The sequence below is a fragment of the Gadus chalcogrammus genome, chromosome 8 (assembly GCF_026213295.1).
Source record: "Gadus chalcogrammus isolate NIFS_2021 chromosome 8, NIFS_Gcha_1.0, whole genome shotgun sequence".
Lineage (NCBI taxonomy): Eukaryota > Metazoa > Chordata > Actinopteri > Gadiformes > Gadidae > Gadus > Gadus chalcogrammus.
Window position 1 is genome coordinate 14,540,985 of NC_079419.1, and position 20,855 is coordinate 14,561,839.

General features: G+C 37.2%; 1 long non-coding RNA gene across 2 annotated transcripts; it reads right to left on the bottom strand.

The window, feature by feature from the left end:
- Positions 1–6,992: 6,992 nt before the first annotated feature.
- Positions 6,993–11,649, bottom strand: LOC130388305 (uncharacterized). 2 transcript variants are annotated; one of them, XR_008896397.1, is made up of 6 exons: positions 10,863–11,649; positions 10,537–10,608; positions 10,090–10,320; positions 9,805–9,897; positions 9,319–9,366; positions 6,993–9,194 (listed from the first exon to the last, which is right to left on the bottom strand). It is a non-coding gene; the product is annotated as an uncharacterized LOC130388305 (long non-coding RNA). The 2 variants fall into 2 exon arrangements; XR_008896398.1 differs by having other exon boundaries at positions 11,051–11,648.
- Between the last annotated feature and the right edge of the window lie 9,206 nt (positions 11,650–20,855).

The following is a 20,855-nucleotide window of genomic DNA, read 5'->3' on the forward strand; positions in this document are numbered from 1 at the left end:
CTGTTTTTTTGTTGATAAAGATGAGATAAATTGTATTAGATGAGATGAGATGACATTAGATTAGATGGACATAGTACATTAATCGTTACTTACTAGAATTAACAAATAGATGGGTGCCTTTTCCAAAGATGAGTTTATATCCCCCTCCAGTATTCACACAACGATACTTGCCATAGCAAAAAGCAACCAGCTACCTACTGCTCAAGCAGAGACACTAACAGATGAATAATTAAAACAAGAGCTCCTTTGTAAGTGATTATAAAAGGTAAATATTACCTTACCGTTTTTTTCAGCTAGTAATCCTTATACTGAATTTGTTGATACAGATTTGATAGGAACAGCTTAATCTCAAGGGAGAGCAAAAAAAGAAAAAAGGAACAGAAAATATATTGCAACGCTATGTGATCAAATGCAATGTGTTTGTTTCAAATGCCAGAATGTTTTATCTCACGTGATTCTACGGTCAAGGATGTTCCACTTCCAAACACAATCTCAGTTCCAGAATGCACACATGAGAGGACAACTGAGAAAAACAAACCCCTTAAGAACTCTCATTTCTATACTTTTTTTTTTATAGATTTCTAGATTTAAACAGATTAGTTAAAATCATAGCAGGTTGCAATGCTTTGCTAATCCTTGTATTTGTATCGTACTGGTTACTAGAGACGAGTCTAATTTTCAGATCAATACACGCTATAGGCTTCCTCGTGAAACCTTCTGTTGTAGAAAGTTGTAAATAAAAATGTAGCTATATCAAGAACAAGATAGATCAAACCTATAGGTAGCCTAACTCGTAACACATTTTAAATGTAATGGTTACTAGACTCCAGTCTAATTTCAGATCAATACATGCTGATAGGCTTCCTCGTGAAACCTTCAGTTGTAGAAAGTTGTAAATAAAAATTGAGCTATATCCAGAACAAGATAGATACAAACATATAGGAACTCAAATAAAAAATGTCGAATAATTTAGAAAAATGATTCCCATACAAATCAATCTAGCCAAGTGAATGGAGATAATTCTTACTTGATTTCACAAAGAGATTTGTCCCAGCACCGAATAACATCTTCTGTGTTGTTCTTTGATTCACACAGGGTTAACACCCATGACACAAATTACTAAAAAGTAAGGAACCGCTTCCTGCACCTTAAAACACTACAAACACACTTAAAAACACATCACTAATGAATACTCCAAACACATTAAAAAAACTACAAACAGTTTCATAGAACTACAAACACACAAATGTTCTTTGTAAAACTAAAAACACAAATTTGACTGGTTACAATACTCGGCCTGGACTTACCAGAGACTACGGTTAGCCTTGTACCCAACCCGAAGATAATTTTCTCTAGTCCGGTATTCACACAGTGTCAAACAAGCATACACAAACCCAGAGTAACTCTGGCTGGCATTGGCTTGAGTTAAAACAGTTTTAATTGTAGTAAAAAATACAGATATATACATTTGTTTCGCTTAGACGCACTATGTAACTTTACTTCTGACAGCCATGACTTTGGCTCCAAATTATTAACTTTTCACTGCCACCTTCACTTTTTCCAAAGAATAAGGTCAATACACTCATACATTTTCTGTATGAAAACTGGGGCAATTCGATAGTGAAATCATACTTTAGAAAAGCAAAGTGAGACTTACTAGAATCGATGGAAAGCTTTACACCAGCTCCAAAGATGATTTTGTTAGTGCTAGACTTCACACAACAATAAGCCCCATGACTTAAACTCATTAGCCATTTCCTATCTATTCCTACGTGTTTCCCAATGAAGCTCAGATCACATACATTTTGTGTCCCCTTTATATATTTTCAACAGTATAATAGTTAACTTCTCTATCTCCATGTCATTGAAAATGTTGAATACATATTTATCTATATCATGATCAGGACAGAGCTATCAAACCTCTATAGGCTACTCAAACAATTTTGGAAAATGTATAAAATACAAATCAATCAAACCAAGTAAATCAAGTAAATGGAAATAATTCTTACTTGATTTGACAAAGAGATTTGTTCCAGCACCGAATAATATCTTCTGTCCTCCTTGATTCACACAGTGTGAACATGCATGCCACAAACTACAACTAAGGACTAACCTCTGCCTGCAATTTAAATGACTACAAACACACTTTATAAAACTACATACACACTTTGAAACCATACAAGAACATGTTAGACACAACAAACACACTTTGTAAAACTACAAACACACTTTATAAAAATGTGATTGGAATAACCCCATCTCAAGGGACAACTAACTCTTTAAAAAAATGTAATTATAAGCAAATAATTCACAAGGCTTTTTAATGGCAATGAAATGTTTTTGTTTGTTTCAAATGTCATAATGTGTTATCTTACGCAGTTCTACGGTCAAGGTGGTTCCACTTCCAAACACAATCTTTTGTGCTCCAGAATGCACGCAATGAAAGGACACTACCAAAACTAATTCCATAATATTTCTTTTCAAATAGAACTGGCAAAATCATTGTTGACCATTCTTGGCTTGTTCTTGTGTTTCAAATTCATAAATAGTTATAAATCATAACAATACATACAATCTAATGGTTCCAATTTGCCGGGCACCAGTTAATTTAATGATCCATACGCGCTGATAAGCCTCCAAACGATAACTTCTGGAAAGATAAGATATGGAAAGGTATTTTATCATGAGTCGAAGTGAGGACTTACCAGAGACTACGGTTAGCCTTGTACCACTCCCGAAAATAAGTCTGCCTTGCCCGGTATTCACACAGTGCTAAACCTGGATACACAAAACCCAGAGTAACACTGGCTGGCATGGGCTTGGGTTTAAAATATTGTTACTTGTAATAACATTTTAATGAGAATCATATTTATATTTGCTTTGCTTAAACCTGCACATGAGTACTAATGTCACATTGCCAGGCATCACGTTGGATCTAAATTACTTATAACTTTTTCACTGACACATTCACTTTGTCTGAAGAAAAAAGCTCAATCCACCCAGGGGAAAATGTATACATCTGGGGCTATGAAAGAGAAAATATACTTTAGAAAAGCAACAGGAAACTTACTAGAAGTAATGGAAAGTTTTACACCAGCTCCAAAGATGAGTTTGTCAGTGCTAGACTTCACACAACAACAAACCCCATCACCTAAACTCATTAGCTTATTCCTATCCATTCCTACTTGTTTCCCAATGTAGCCCAGGTCACATATATGTTGTGCCCCTTTAGATTTTTTCCAAACTTATAATAGCTAACTTCTCTAGGTCAATTTCGCTGAAAATGTTGAATACATATTTATCTACGTATATGAAGGGCAAGAAAGAGCTATCAAACCTCTATAGGCTACTCAAACAAAAAATGTCCAACAATTATGGAAGAATTATCAAATACAAATCAATCAAGCCAAGTAAATGGAAATAATTCTTACTTGATTTGACTAAGAGATTTATTCCAATACCGAATAATATCTTCTGTCCTCCTTGATTCACACAGTGTGAACATGCATGCCACAAACTACAACTAAGAACTAACCGCTGCCTGCAATTTAAATTACTACAAACACACTTTATAAAAATGTGTTTGGAATAACCTCCCCTCGAGGGACAACTAACGCTTTAAAAAAAAAGAATTATAAGCAAATAATTGACAAGGCTTTGTAATGAAAATGAAATGTTTTGCTTGTTCAAAATGTCAAAATGTGTTATCTTACATATACTTTGTATACATCTGGGGCTATGCGAAAGAAAAAATATACTTAAGAAAAGCAACAACAGGAAACTTACTAGAAGCAATGGAAAGTTTTACACCAGCTCCAAAGATGAGTTTGATAGCGTCAGACTTCACACAACAATAAGCCCCATGACTTAAACTCATGAGCTGTTTCCAATCAATTATGTGCGTTTCACAACGAGGCCTCAGTTCACATACATTTTGTGTCACCCTTGGTGTGATTTTGACAACAGTTTATTAGCTACCTTCTCTGTGTCCATGTTGTTGAACATTTTGAATACATATTGATCGATATCAAGATCCAGAAAGAGCTATCAAACCACTATGCTACAAAAAAACACATTTTGCCAAAAATGTTGGAAAAATTATCAAGCACAAATCAGTCTAGTAAAGTAAAGGGAAATAATTCTTACTTGATTTCACTAAGAGATTTGTTCCAGCACCGAACAGTATCTTCTGTCCTTGATTCACACAGTGTGACAATGCATGACAAAAACTACAACTAAGAGCAGGACCACTGCCTCTCCTTAAAACCCACTTTATAGAACTACAAACTTAGTTTAAACTCATTGTGATGAAAATGTTGTGTGTGTTCATTTCAAATGTCCAAATGTTTAATCTTGCGTAGTTTTACGGTCAAGGATATTCCACTTCCAAACACAATATTTTGAGCTCCAGAATACACAATATGCGGGGACACTTGACTAAAACCAACTCCCAAATATTTTTTGAAAAATAAATAGTTTTTCTATATTTTCTTATATATGTATATTTCCATATTTTACCAGGTTGGTCAAAATTATTGTGAACAATGTTTTGCTCGTTCAATCATAACTAAAAAGCCTCACAATAACACATTTTAGATATAATGGTTACTGGAAACCAGTCACATTTTTAGATCAATACATGCTGAAAGGCTTTCTCCTGATACCTTCTGTTGTAGAAAATTGTGAATACAAATTGAGCTATATCTAGAACAAGACATATCTATCAAACCTATAGGTAACTCAATCAACACTTTTCGAAAAAAAATCACATACTTTTCAATCTAGCCAAGTAAATGGAGATAATCCTTACTTGATTCAACTAAGAGATTTGTTCCAGCACCGAATATCATCTTCTGTCCTCCTCCTTGATTCACACAGTGTGAACACGCATGACACAAACTATGACTAAGGACATAACTAATGACAGCACTTTAAATTACTAAAAACAGACTTTATAAAACTAAAAATACATACATATACAAATTTGACGGCTAACGCATTTCTATAGTTTTTTGGGGATATTTCGATATTCAATGATATTCAACTCAATAGCTGTTTCCGATCAATTCCTATCTACGTGTGTTCCCCAATGAACGAAAATGATCAAACAACTTAATCGAACAAAGTAAATTAAGATATTTCTTACTTGATTGTACTAACAGTTTTGATCCAGCACCGAATAATATCTTCTGTGTTGCTCCTTGATTCACACAGTGTGAACACTCATGACACAAACTAGGACAAAGGACAGAACCGCTACGAACACTTAAAACCACTTCAAAATGCTTTAACACACCTCTAAATGCTAGTATTTAGTAAATTACAATAGTGTTTATGGATGAAACATTAGTGTTTGCTTTCTTTTTTAGATTCTTTTAGTATTTTTCCGTGCAAAATACTCTAGTTTGTTCTGATGGTGATTTCAGTACATTAACCTTACCATTTATGTCAAACTTATTATATTGATTCATGTGATACAATCTTCATATTATTCCTTGGTCAATCTAATATTATAAAATATACTGTTTAAACCCATGAACTTTAACTTACTGCTAGAAACAGTCAGCTTAGTCCCTTGGCCGAAATAGATCTTGTTCGCAGACACACAGTGGTTGATATCATATCAATAACTGCAAGGTGTCAGTTATACAGCTTCCCAGAAGAGAAACTACTCCTAAAACGCGTATCTCACGATATAATGAGTAAAACCTATCCTCCGAATTAGGTTGGACTATTACTTATGGACCTATATTAACATTAAAGGCAATTTTGTCATTGTTAAGGCCTTTTACTAACAATGGCAGAAAATATTTTAGTTTAATCAACCGGTAGACCTACACTTTCAGTAATATAACAGTAACAGTAGGTATTTGTAATTAATCATGATATATTTTTTGCATGCATCATTGAAAATGATAATGTAGTTAAACCTAAATATTTTGCAATTGTGATGTTAAGCATCTCTACTAGAATAACATGACTGTAAAGGTGTTTCTTTGGGTTTATTTCAGATACAGTATCACAGCAAATTGTTACTGTACGTTAGGAGAGAAAACCTTTTTTGGACTGCATTTCTGCATTCGATACCAACTCCAATATATTTACCCATGTGCGATGCTACTCATAAAGACTTTTTAACTCACCTTTTACAACAGATAATTTGATCCCAGGGCCAAACATAATTGCATCAACTCCTCCTGGCCCACTGTGATCAATCCCTGTCTAAAAACCCTGATACCAAAACTAAAGTCCACTCTGCATAGACTACAGAAGCAACAACCTGATGTCAACTCTGAATAAACTAGAGAAACCTTACCACTGAGGGAACACAGGAACGTGGCCAACATCTATCTCGAGAACACTGCTGTGCTGCGGAGGATGGGTCTGTGTTTGACCATGGAACACAGCACTGAAGGAAGCAACAGGTTGACCCCTCCATAGCGACTGAGCCAGAGGAATGCAGAGGAGATGTACTCACTTTCCTGGACGAGGAGACGGGGGGCTGAGTTTGTCCACGGCAGCAGGTGGTAACTGGCCCTCGCCGTTATCCTCCTTCAATCTGGGAAATAAATGTTTGCTAAAACCCGGGCCTGATCTTCACCAGACACAGGCAGACCCCCTGTTTATGTTAAACAGAAAGTCTGGGATGGATGAATACATTAATGGATAACTTCATTTTTAACGCCTATGAGTATACTACTTACACTGTAACTCCATTACGCTTACGTAGAAGTAGTGTTAACGCCATGAGTACTAAAACAAGAATAAAAAAGTGGAGTGGAGTCTCTGGAACTAAACATCCATGCTGTAGGAAGGGAAGTGAACCACAAGTAAAGTAGTTCAGGCACAGTTGCGCAGGATGACCCAATGACCTGGATCCTGGTGAGTGTGACATCATCACACGCTCACCTGGGACCTGGGGCCTGGAAGCAGCAAGACAAACACACACACACACACACACACACACACACACACACACACACACACACACACACACACACACACACATGCACTCACGCACACACGCAACATTAAACATCTCTTGATCTCACTCTTTATCTTTATACTTTTTCAATAGTATAACCTTGTCAAACAACGGTTCTAGCCTCGGTTAGAACCGTTCGAAGCTCTGAAATCCATTGATGGGAATATCGGCGTTACATTTATTCATATCTACCGATATAGTAACACACGTGTATTGGGAAATACTTTTACATCTCATAATTAAAAACTGCTTTGTAAAAACACTTTTTATACCCGGGTTCAATCCAAACTTCTACAAACCAAACCAAAAAAATGGTTAAAACAAATGCCACTCTCTAAATATGTGGTCCAATCGCCAAGCAATGGTAATTTTTTTCCTTTTTTAAGTTACCGTAAAGATTGCACCCGAAAGGGGCTGGGTTTACTCACTTCCATCGCTGTTTAGGAAAATATTGAGAGAAAGACAACTCTACCTGTATCCAGCAGGGGGCAGCGTCACACCAGATTACATCGGAAGTATTATTGTAGCATCCTATTAGATAGGATTCTAAGAGTAGGCTATCTGTTGCTACTTGTTATAGGCCTTATTTTACATGCTGTAAAGGTTTGCCTCTTTGACCAATACTGTCCATCTGGATAGATTTCTCTGTACACTGAAGTTTTGAACACTTGAAAAAATCTTCTAAATCGCCACAGGTGCAAATAACACTTGATGTGATGCATGTTGTAAGAATGTGTCTGACTCAAAAGTAGTCGTAGAAGTTATTATAGTTTCCATAAAATAATATGGTCAACTCAATTCTAGGAATCACAAGTTCACTTGAGCCAGGATCAGGTTATTTATCGTGCTCATAGATGAAATCTCCCCTCACTCAAGTGTCACAAGTTTTGTGTCGATAGCTCTATCGATGACGTCCAAGCGTCAATAACAAAAAATGCTCATCTAAGCTGTAGACACCACTTCGCCTGCAGAAACACACTATTACAGAGAAACGGCAATAGGCCTTCTGTCAAATCAGGACCCGGGTTCAATCCAAATCGCTGCTCTTTTCCTGTGAAATGCGTGAAAAGACATAGGACTATGTTGGCTGGTGTGGGCTGTGAAAACCTTTTTTTATTTATATTTTGCAAGTGAAAACCCAAAAAACAAGACGTCCAATTCAGCAGTACATGATAGATTTCGCCAGGTTGTGGATGTTACACATAATTACAAAAAAAAACTCTATAAAACTCTATGCATAACTGACTTATGAGCATCGTGCTTGTCAATGACAGCCTTGTTTTAAAGCTTTGCGGGCAGATATTCCGATACTCAACAAACTGTCAGAGAATATTAGATCGTAATCAGCATGGAGGATTTCCTCTGTTGCCATGGTTTCAAGTTTCAGTAAAAATGTGGTTTTCCTCACTAATAACAAGCACCACGACTGACACCAAGATAACAAGAGAAGACAGACAAGCAGCCTTCTTAAGCCTCCAGAAGACCCCAGAAATACATGTGTAACAACTTTGTTTTATTTTTGGCCCAAGGGCCAAAGTTGTTTGTGCACCATATTAATTTAAATGATAGGGGTTTGTCCAATCAGTAGACTATAAATTGTTATTATTCATTACATATTATACCTCATGCTTCAAATTTCTCTTCTTCTCATTCCCCAGCTGTCCACATCTATCTGATACCATCAAGCTTCAACCGGTCCCAGCGATAGATTGAACAGGTGCTGGCTGCTTGAGTTTAACAATAATAATAATAATAATTGATCTTTTTTTTACAGTGCTTTTCTAAATGCTCAAAGACGCTTTACAAATAAGAAAGGAATACATACAGACTGTACAGACAATAAAACGAAAGTGAAAAAATAAACAACACCACAATGAAGCCTTAATGTGATTTTTACTATATCCTAATCCTTTCTCTTCAAATTCTCAATTGTCAATTACAATTTACTTAGGCATACTATACACCACAACAATATGCCTATCCATCCTTAATCCACATCCTGACCTCTTTGAAGAATCAGATTCAGGTCCTGATCATGATTACGGCATGATGGAGTATATTTCCAACCAATGTGTCCATGTGTGCCCTGCGGTGGTCTTCTAGGCCAGCAGACCTCGGAGGACCACCAGCACATTGAGAACAAGGGTTTTGGTCAGGATGTGTCGCAGGCCGTTTATCAGCAGGTAGTATGAGCTCAGCCTCTTATTGTCTGGACCGCAAAGGAAGGAGAGAAATAGATTGATGTCGGCCATTTGGCAGCGCCTGAAGATAATGCGACGCAAAGCAAGAGGAAGTTATCACACATTCATAGAGAGGTCAAGGAGCGGACTTACCGGAGGGTTCTGCGTTGAAGACTTCCGTGTGATTTTCTAATTTGTGGGCTGGACCAAAAGCAGGAATTGTTTTGTGATTAAAAAATAACATAACACCAAAAAGAAACCCACACACACGTGCATGAACAGACGGACAGACACACAGACAAACACACACACTATTGTAAGTAGATAAGCCTTCTTATTTTAACGTGCCCAATTAAACAAACATGAGCTTTATGGGTTTATAATATGAACGACTTTAAATCGTGTATAAATTCTCAATTTAATTTAAACTTTCGTATAGGACAGTTGCAGGCAAACCCTTGGGTCAAGAAAAAAAAAGGTTTATGAAAGGATTTGTTAGCTACGGCTTTCATGAACGGCAGTTCAGGATAAACAGAGTAGGCCTTCACAATCAAAATAATTGACCTTGTTAATGGCATGTCTAGATATCAATTTTTACAACGTCAAGGACAGCGCATTTTGGTGTTCCTGGTGACTAACCTGATGTTGTGTTGACGGCTACTGGGGTAGGCCTAGTTGGTTGGTAGGCAGTTATTGGGTTGGCATTTGTCGGAACTGCCTCATTATCTGCACCTATAAATGAAAGAACATAAATTAAATTTCAACATAGACTACATGTCACATTAACACATATTATACATCCAGTACTTCAGAACCATGGCCTACCACTTTTGGTAGGGCTAGAATGATTTCAAAGTAACAGGCCTATGTATTTTTAAGGATTTTTCAAAGTAGCCCATTTGAAATAGCCCTATGTCGATTTACCTTCCACTATACAACTACTGATGATACTTCCTTTGGAAAATGTAGCATAAGTGTATGATTTGCTCTTGGGGGATATCAAAAGTTGATTGGTGATATCCTTAAGCGGGTTAAGGAGCACTCTGTTCGAGATATCCGGGTAGAATCCGGTTGCCAGGCAGACCTGCGGGCCCCCCATATCGCCCGACATCGGGCGGAGGATAGACAGGGTGGGGGCGACATGAGGAGTATTATCTTATGGAGAGAAAAAAACAAAATAACATGCATGAACTAAAAAGAAGACAAAATAAACCCAGGTTTTTGTGCTGTTATAAATGAAACGGGTGGCTTTAAAAATCTTTTTTTTCACTTTTTTACATTTTTTAATTAAATGTCAAAATGGTTTAAACTAATAAATTAAACTTTTCAAATGTATTTGAGAATGTTGACTAATAACAGAACATTTCTTACCTCCAAATTTAACGTCGAGAGTGATGGCATTACCGAAAAGCAGATCACTGTGCTACAGCCCCATACAAAAACCTGCAGGGGAATTCAATCAATAAGTTCTGACTTTAGGATAGTATTACAACAGTAAATTTGTAAATGTTAAGTTCAGTCAATATTATTTTAGCTATAGAGCCTACAAAAACAAACATAATAGTTTGCAGATGATTTATACAGCAATGGTGTCTTTGGGTTAGGGTAAGGGTTAGGTTTAGGGTTAAGGGTTTAGGGTTAGGGTTAGGGTTAGGGGTTAAGGTTAGGGGTTAGGGTTAAGGCTAAATGCGACTTACCAAATGTCAAACGTCCATCAAACGCCTATTGAAACATAATTCTGTCTCAAAGGTATTATTCCATGAGATTAATAACGTAGGCCTAGTCGGACGGGTTTTTGTTAAGGTGTGGGCGGGTGTTGAATCATTGTGGGCCGTAGTACCCCACACAGTGAAACATCCCAGCACAAAAACTACGACGACATTACCTGCTGTGGGGAAAAGATCTGGAACTCCCTGAAACATCGATGACTGGTTTCTATCTATTACGTTGCTATCATATTGAATTAATATCATACTCATCATCGCCTCTCTATGAAGCTATACCTGCGGGATAAGACTTATAGGTTGTGGCTCTTGTGAAGAGCCAAGCAATTGTAGCAGCACTCCCCTTATGCGAAAACGAAAGGGATGTAGGGAGGGGTCCTAGCCGAGTCCGACCTGCAGCAGCATAAACTTGCCATTATTATATGCAAAACAATATTACCCGAGAAGTAGCCTACGCTAGGGTAGGAGCCAGCTTTTTTATGTAGTCCTATATGTTTGCAAGGTTTTAATGGTTAAATAAAGAGTTAATTAACAGATTATAATCAACACGGGTTGATCCTGTAAAGAAGCTTATAGTTAGCGTCTTATCCCTGTAGCCTAGGCACCCGGCTGTGGATATTCTGTGCAATTGTTGTTGTGGTATTTATATATTTATTTTTAACCTGCAATAGAATTTGGTTGATTTAAAAATTATCAGTCTGCTACTGTAGATTAAGAATCCTTAATCCTACATCAATTAGATGAATAATCTAGATGAATATTCTGTTTTACTTAATATGCAGCCTACTTTGAGTTTAGTCCAATGTGAATGGGGATGAGCGTTTACCTTCCACAATGATTCAGCTCAGACGGTGAAGCCTTTTAGTTTTTGTACAGGGTGGGGACGGCCTAGAATCATTGTGGTACCCCAAGTACACGGTGAAATACTCCCTTACAAAAACAACGCAACAGTATTTCAATGAGTGAGATGGAGGAGGTAGATTAAGAGGGTCTGTGGTAACAAACCAAACCAACACCGAACCACTAGTAGTCTATGTGCAGCTGATAAACAAACACACACACACTCACACACACACACACACACACACACACACACACACACACACACACACACACACACACACACACACACACACACACACACACACACACACACAGACAGACACCTAATTGTATTGTGGTGGAAAGTAACAAAGTAATTTGTAATATGTTTTTTGATGACGGCCGATAAAAAACGACAGTGTTACCCCTTATGTTTTATTTGATAAAAAACGACAGTGTTACCCCTTATGTTTTTTTTCATGACGACCAATAAAAAACGACAGTGTTACCCCTTATGTTTTATTTGATAAAAAACGACAGTGTTACCGCTTATGTTTTTTTTGATGACGGCCGATAAAAAACGACAGTGTTACCCCTTATGTTTTATTTGATAAAAAACGACAGTGTTACCCCTTATGTTTTTTTTGATGAAGGCCGATAAAAAACGACAGTGTTACCCCTTATGTTTTATTTGATAAAAAACGACAGTGTTACCCCTTACGTTTTTTTTGATGACGGCCGATAAAAAACGACGGTGTTACCCCATATGATTTATTTGATAAAAAACGACAGTGTTACCCCTTATGTTTTTTTTGATGAAGGCCGATAAAAAACGACAGTGTTACCCCTTATGTTTTATTTGATAAAAAACGACAGTGTTACCCCTTATGTTTTTTTTGATGACGGCCGATAAAAAACGACAGTGTTACCCCTTATGTTTTATTTGATAAAAAACGACAGTGTTACCCCTTACGTTTTTTTTGAGGAGCTGGGGATCAAACAACCAACCTCTCAGTTACAAGACAACTGCTCTACCTCCTGAGCTAAGCTGCCCCATTGTTAATACTATTACAGTGGTACGCATTAGTTTTTTTTTGATAATTAACGACAGTGTTACCCCTTATGTTTTTTTTGTTGACGGCCGATAAAAAACGACAGTGTTACCCCTTATGATTTATTTGATAAAAAACGACAGTGTTACCCCTTATGTTTTTTTTTGATGAAGGCCGATAAAAAACGACAGTGTTACCCCTTATGTTTTATTTGACAAAAAACGACAGTGTTACCCCTTATGTTTTATTTGATAAAAAACGACAGTGTTACCCCTTATGTTTTTTTTTATTACGGCCGATAAAAAACGACAGTGTTACCCCTTACGTTTTATTTGTTGACGGGCAATAAAAAAACAACAGTGTTACCCCTTATGTTTTTTTTCATGACGGCCGATAAAAAACGACAGTGTTACCCCTTATGTTTTATTTGATAAAAAACGACAGTGTTACCCCTTATGTTTTTTTTGATGACGGCCGATAAAAAACGACAGTGTTACCCCTTATGTTTTTTTTCATGACGACCAATAAAAAACGACAGTGTTACCCCTTATGTTTTATTTGATAAAAAACGACAGTGTTACCCCTTACGTTTTATTTGTTGACGGGCAATAAAAAAACAACAGTGTTACCCCTTATGTTTTTTTTCATGACGGCCGATAAAAAACGACAGTGTTACCCCTTATGTTTTATTTAATAAAAAACGACAGTGTTACCCCTTATGTTTTTTTTGATGACGGCCGATAAAAAACGACAGTGTTACCCCTTATGTTTTTTTTCATGACGACCAATAAAAAACGACAGTGTTGCCCCTTATGTTTTATTTGATAAAAAACGACAGTGTTACCCCTTATGTTTTTTTTGATTACGGCCGATAAAAAACGACAGTGTTACCCCTTATGTTTTATTTGATAGAAAACGACAGTGTTACCCCTTATGTTTTTTTTTGATGACGGCCGATAAAAAACGACAGTGTTACCCCTTATGTTTTATTTGATAAAAAACGACAGTGTTACCCCTTATGTTTTTTTGGATGACGGCCGATAAAAAACGACAGTGTTACCCCTTATGTTTTATTGGATAAAAAACGACAGTGTTACCCCTTATGTTTTTTTGATGACGGCCGATAAAAAACGACAGTGTTAGCCCTTATGTTTTATTTGCGGAGCTGGGGATCGAACAACCAACCTCTCGGTTTCAAGACAACTGCTCTACCTCCTGAGCTAAGCTGCCCCATTGTTAATACAATTACAGTGGTAATCATTCCTTTTTTTTTGATAATTAACGACAGTGTTACCCCTTATGTTTTTTTTGTTGACGGCCGATAAAAAACGACAGTGTTACCCCTTATGTTTTATTTGACAAAAAACGACAGTGTTACCCCTTATGTTTTTTTGATTACGGCCGATAAAAAACGACAGTGTTACCCCTTATGTTTTACTTGATAAAAAACGACAGTGTTAACCCTTATGTTATTTTTTGATAAAAAACGACAGTGTTACCCCTTACGTTTTATTTGTTGACGGGCAATAAAAAAACAACAGTGTTACCCCTTATGTTTTTTTTCATGACGGCCGATAAAAAACGACAGTGTTACCCCTTATGTTTTATTTGATAAAAAACGACAGTGTTACCCCTTATGTTTTTTTGATGACGGCCGATAAAAAACGACAGTGTTACCCCTTATGTTTTTTTTCATGACGACCAATAAAAAACGACAGTGTTACCCCTTATGTTTTATTTGATAAAAAACGACAGTGTTACCCCTTATGTTTTTTTGATTACGGCCGATAAAAAACGACAGTGTTACCCCTTATGTTTTATTTGATAAAAAACGACAGTGTTACCCCTTATGTTTTTTTTTGATGACGGCCGATAAAAAACGACAGTGTTACCCCTTATGTTTTATTTGATAAAAAACGACAGTGTTACCCCTTATGTTTTTTTTGATGACGGCCGATAAAAAACGACAGTGTTACCCCTTATGTTTTATTTGATAAAAAACGACAGTGTTACCCCTTATGTTTTTTTTGATGACGGCCGATAAAAAACGACAGTGTTACCCCTTATGTTTTATTTGATAAAAAACGAGTGTTACCCCTTATGTTTTTTTTGATGACGGCCGATAAAAAACGACAGTGTTACCCCTTATGTTTTATTTGATAAAAAACGACAGTGTTACCCCTTATGTTTTTTTTGATGACGGCCGATAAAAAACGACAGTGTTACCCCTTATGTTTTATTTGTTGACGGGCAATAAAAAAACAACAGTGTTACACCTCATGTTTTTAATTGTACTACAATTGCACAGTTAGGAGGAGCTGGGGATCGAACAACCAACCTCTCAGTTACAAGACAACTGCTCTACCTCCTGAGCTGAGCTGCCCCATTGTTAATGCTACGACATTGGTACCAGTTATTTTTTATCTGATAAAAAACGACAGTGTTACCCCTTATGTTTTTTTTTGATGACGGCCGATAAAAAACGACAGTGTTACCCCTTATGTTTTTTTTTGATGACGGCCGATAAAAAACAACAGTGTTACCCCTTACGTTTTATTTGTTGACGGGCAATAAAAAAACAACAGTGTTACACTTCATGGTTTTAATTGTACTACAATTGCACAGTTAGGAGGAGCTGGGGATCGACCAACCAACCTCTCAGTTACAAGACAACTGTTCTACCTCCTGAGCTAAGCTGCCCCATTGTTAATGCTATTACAGTGGTACCCATTAGGTTTTTTTTGATAATTAACGACAGTGTTACCCCTTATGTTTTTTTTGTTGACGGCCGATAAAAAACGACAGTGTTACCCCTTATGTTTTATTTGACAAAAAACGACAGTGTTACCCCTTATGTTTTATTTGATAAAAAACGACAGTGTTAACCCTTATGTTATTTTTTGATGACGGCCGATAAAAAACAACAGTGTTACCCCTTACGTTTTATTTGTTGACGGGCAATAAAAAAACAACAGTGTTACACCTCATGGTTTTAATTGTACTACAATTGCACAGTTAGGAGGAGCTGGGGATCGAACAACCAACCTCTCAGTTACAAGACAACTGCTCTACCTCCTGAGCTGAGCTGCCCCATTGTTAATGCTACGACATTGGTACTACTTATTTTTTATCTGATAAAAAACGACAGTGTTACCCCTTATGTTTTTTTTTTGATGACGGCCGATAAAAAACGACAGTGTTACCCCTTATGTTTTTTTTTGATGACGGCCGATAAAAAACAACAGTGTTACCCCTTATGTTTTATTTAATAAAAAACGACAGTGTTACCCCTTATGTTTTTTTTGATGACGGCCGATAAAAAACGACAGTGTTACCCCTTATGTTTTTTTTCATGACGACCAATATAAAACGACAGTGTTACCCCTTATGTTTTATTTGATAAAAAACGACAGTGTTACCCCTTATGTTTTTTTTTTGATGACGGTCGATAAAAAACGACAGTGTTACCCCTTATGTTTTATTTGATAAAAAACGACAGTGTTACCCCTTATGTTTTTTTTGATGACGGCCGATAAAAAACGACAGTGTTACCCCTTATGTTTTTTTTCATGACGACCAATAAAAAAGAACAGTGTTACCCCTCATGTTTTTTTCATGACGACCAATAAAAAAAAAACAGTGTTACCCCTTATGTTTTTTTTCACGACGACCAATAAAAAAAAACGACAATGTTACCCCCTAAGTTTTATTCGATACATTTCGACAGTGTTACCCCTTATGGGTTTTTCATGACAACAGATAAAGAACGACAGTGTTACCCTTTCCGTATCTTATATATAAATATCGACAGTATTACCCCTTATGTTTTTTTTCATGACGACCAATAAAAAAACAACTGTGTTACCCCTTATGTTTTCTTTCATGACGACCAATAAAAAACGACAGTGTTACCCCTTATGTGTCATTTGATAAAAACGACAGTGTTACCCCTTATGTTTTTTTTTCATGACGACCGATAAAAAAACGACAGTGTTACCCCTTATGTTTCATTTGATTAAAACGACAGTGTTACCCCTTGTGTTTCATTTGATTAAAAAGACAGTGTTACCCCTTGTGTTTTTTTTCATGACGACCAAAGAAAAACAACAGTATTACCCCCTATGTTTTGTTTGATAAATATCAACAGTGTTACCCCTTTTGTTTTTTTCATGACGACCAATAAAAAACAACATTGTCATAGATCGCTAACTAGCAGAGAGTTGTAAGCACTTTCCAACCTTTTCAGTGGAGGAATTGGACTCCCCAAGCAATGTTATACTTAAAAGGAGCAAGTAAGTTACTTATTAATTTAGTCTTTCGGCCTGTAGCATATAAACAAAATGAAGCTACTGTCCCATATTTCTAACTGCATTTGAAGTAGACATTGAGACTCACAAAAAATGGACGCTATAGGACAGTGATCATGATTTGTCTCAATATCAGAATAACAACAATGGGTCAAATAGCAATGGCTGGTGGAATGGCCATGAAGTAGGTCTGTATATGCAGTGTAAGCTTGTCCAGGCCCTGCAAGTCAGGATGTAGGCTATGAATCTGAATGAAAAGCAGGTAAATAGGTAGTGGCCATCCCCAAAATGCACCAGAATACAGGAAATCAAATCAGGGGGTCTGAGGTTCTATCTAGAACCTCAGACCCCCTGTCTATGACTGTGCCCCACCAACATGTTTGATCGCCAGCCGCCACTGAGAATGACCAATGGAAATAATTCTCGGCACAATTTGAATTGTGTTTAAATATGCTACAGTGGTCATTTGTTTAGCCAATTCATGTTAAACAATGAGGGTTTTGATTGTCGGGTCGGGCCTTTGATCGAGCGTTTGTGTTCTTTTTGTTTTTGTTATCATTGCTTTATTGGCCTAATTTGAGGAGAAATCTATGCCATAAACAGACATTTTATAGGCCTTTATTACACGGGTCTTCTCAATGCCGTGGAACGCTCCGCTCACTTGCATGGGTAGTAGTCCGGTCACTTGTCAACCCCAGCGTTTTTGGTTGCTAAGCGACGTCAACGTCTTATAGCGGACTATTTCACTGCTGATCAACGCTACGAATGCTGGTAACGAATACCTTGTAAAAAGACACACCATGTGAAGTTATTTTCCAAATAAGATTTGAAAAGCTTTGGAAGTTCATTTACAACACTGTTTAGATGGTTTCGGAGTAGTACACTTTGACATTTTAATACAGTTCAGCGAGAAAGGCGACGAAGAGTAAGAAGGGGGCGTTCCAGTCTGCGTAAACGGTAACCCCCACCACACGAGAACGCCCATTTGCGTCTGCAGTGGGATGATATTGCATTTGTAAGCGGGTCAACAACGTTTCGTATCGATACATTAAAAAAGCATTTCTAAATAACCCAACATGACATGACAAGTGTGTAGAGAAAATCCCAGCTGCATTTCAGCGACAGGCAGTAACAATAAGGTTCTCTAAGGAATCGGAAAATGATCAAATTTAATGTTGCATACAACATTGCCAAAGAGGAGTTGCCATTCACCAAATTTAAATCCGAAATTATTCTCATGAAGAAAAATGGATTAAACGTCAAACTGACGTATAGCAATGACGTATAGCACGTCTGTCTCGCCGTGAATCGTGAAGTGTATGTGGCGTCCGCAGCTGTCTTTTGCTTTAAGGTGTCGCCTATTACCGCAATGAATTGTGCAAATGCCATCTAATAAAAAATAAAATACATTACATCAATGTGCGACTGGCTCGGAGTGGCTGTAACTCTGCACCACGGCTGAATTTCGGGAACGTCTTTGAATACTGTGTTAGTTGCCCATTAATACCTATATTAAAGAATACATAAAATAGCATGTCATGGGATCTTTAAATAAATTGTGAGGAAACTTTGGTGTGGTTATTCTTCAATGTCAAAAGATGATGATATCCTTAACAAAAAATGTAATTTGATTCTATGAAACATATTAAAACAATTACTTAATTATTGCTTAATTCTTAATTCAATTAGGCCTACTTAATGAGTAAAGTGTATAATACGCTCAATTCCATTAAATAATTGTCTACAAACTAAATTCGTTTATTAGTCTAAATAACGTTAAAAAAATTAAGCTATAAAAATGGTTACTGACACGTCAGACTCATAATATTGTTTTATTATGTTAATGTTTTGGTCTAGTTTAATAAAGCAAAAAAAAAAATCCTGAGGTATTCGTCTAAAGAACGTTAAAGGCACCCAGTGCAACTTTATGTAAACATTCAATGAAAAATAAACATTCAATTTCTAGTCTTTTTTAGACGTAGTAAGTTTCAATAACTCCATACCATTACATATCGACATTCAAGGAGCAAAGATGAGACGTCGCTGTGTGGTGAGAACTGATAGAAAATCGTAAACAACAACAATCGCCGGTGGGGAGAAGCCATTTTTCCATTGACTGGAAGCCTGCTTTATTTATTGTAGGCTACAAAAAATAAAGAAAATGGCGGCATTGTTGTTGTTATCGATTTTCTATCAGTTCTCACCACACAATGACGTCTCATCTTTGCTGCTTGAATGTCGGTATGTAATGGTATGGAGTTATTGAAACTTACTACGTGTAAAAAAGACTAGAAATTGAATGTTTATTTTTAAGCCTCGAAAGTTGCACTGGGTGCCTTTAAAAAACCTTTTTTAAGATATAAGAATGGTTACTAACGTGTCGAAATATTTATTTATTTCTTTGTTATGTTAATTCAACTGATAAATACGTTTTTTTGTCTATAAAAATATTACCGGAGGTAACTTCCTTCCCGCCTCTGTTGCGCCAGGGTGTTGTTCTCCGGTGCAGCAGCTGGAAACTATGATTGTATTCTGAAGGGACTGAAACAGAGGGGAATAGCGGTAGGCAAGATTTCGGCTTCAAAAACATATGTTCTGGAACTCAAATACTGTGTTTACTTGTTTGGAAAACACCATAATATGTCTCCTTTAACTTGGAGCAGCTGCAGTTGTTCGCAATGAGTCCACTCCAGGGCCGGCGATCGGCATAGGCGAGCTAGGCGACCGCCTAGGGCGACAAATGCGTTGGGGGCGCCCTCTGGTGGCGCCCTTAATTAAAAAATATATCAATTAAAATATACGACGCGAACGGAGAAGCGAGGGGGCGCGGGAGCAATTGTCAGGGCGGCCTGAAACCGTCAGCGTAGCACCCCCCCCCCCCCCCCCCCCCCCCCCCGCTCGCAAGACCTGTCCAGGGCGCAAGTTGATTTCGAGTCGCCTAGGGCTCCGAAACGGCCAGCGCCGGCCCTGGTCCACTCCGTCAGTACTTTCATGCACACCGAACTTGACCGCTATCAAGGAAAGGGTTTTTTTTTGCCCTGATTCACGTCTTTCTCAAGTAGTCCAGATTACTTCAAATTGAAGTTCTGCATAAATGTAAGATCTTTTTCTGCATGAATATATATGATGGTTGTTTTATTTTAGCTCATGTACCAAACATACATTTTCTGTGGCTGTGTCCCTGCACACGCGCGCGCACACACACACACGCACACACACACACACACACACACACACACACTTGTATTTAGAGTGTTAGTGAGTTTTCTTTAACCTTAAATTATTTGATTGAGTGTATAAAGGACATAGCAAGACATTGGAACTAGATAACACCAAATTACCTTTGATACTTAAGTAGCATACATTCGAAGCCAATTACTTACTTTTACTCAAGTCGACGTTTAAAGGGAGTAGGCCTACTTCCACTTTTACTGGAGTAATATTTTAGCAAGCACTGGGATTCATATCAATCACTCTACCTGCAAAAGGCATATTTGTCCTAAAAATGTAAAACAATTCTATAAACTGGTTACTTGTTACTTTTGGTGTTTGACAACTATTCAGTGTCTAAAGTCGTCCATATTTCTCATGAATAATATTTTTAAACACAGCTGTCCCTAACGATTTGTTCTGTATGGTTGCCATAGCATAGCCTAATATAGTTAGTTAGGCCTTTATAGGCTACAGTAATTTAGTTAGTTAGCCTAATATAGGCTACAGTAATTTCGTCAAAAGCAGCATCATACACCAACACGAATCAGCCAGTATACGTGTACCTGCACGAA